We start from the raw sequence: 666 nt of genomic DNA, 5'->3' as shown, positions 1-666 counted from the left end.
CATTGTGTATCATGTTCGATAAAGTATCATGAGTAGTGCTTACCTATCGTCCATCATGGTTGATGAATACTTCCAACAATGTTCAGTTATGGAATGACACATTTAGTAATTTCATTTCCAACCATGAAAATTATGTCTGCATTAGATGCATGAAAGTGCAATGGTCACATATGTTACTAGTATAAGTTAAATAACAACATGAGTATAATAGAAATGCATGGTACATGTAAAGTCATGCCAATGGGAGAGTTCAGATCAATGATAAATGRATGTTAAATACATCTCTTTGGGAGGGCATGATCGTATTATGGTAAGTAAAGTAAATAAGGTCCAAAGTATTTTGGACAAAAAGAGTTGGTGTAAAAACTCATAGAAGTTCAGTTCGAAAAGCTTCGTTTATTGACGATTGGAAGTAAAATACTCAACCCAAATTCGAGTTCTTTATATAGATGGTTTCGTTTTTAGGTTCTCTATAAAACCTTAGTAGCCTTATGTCTCAGATTTTAGTTTTGAATGTTCGATTTTGAGTTTTTACTGATTTTCGAGTGGTTTTAAAACCTTAACTTTAATCGAGCGTGTGAGCCTCAATACTTGATGATTTTCGTCGATTTTTGTTTCTATGGTTGAGGAAAATCATTTTCTAGAGATTTTGCAAAAAGAATCATC

Source organism: Cynara cardunculus (genome assembly GCF_001531365.2).
Source record: "Cynara cardunculus var. scolymus isolate 2C chromosome LG 14, CcrdV1, whole genome shotgun sequence".
Lineage (NCBI taxonomy): Eukaryota > Viridiplantae > Streptophyta > Magnoliopsida > Asterales > Asteraceae > Cynara > Cynara cardunculus.
Note: the sequence above shows the minus strand (reverse complement) of the source record.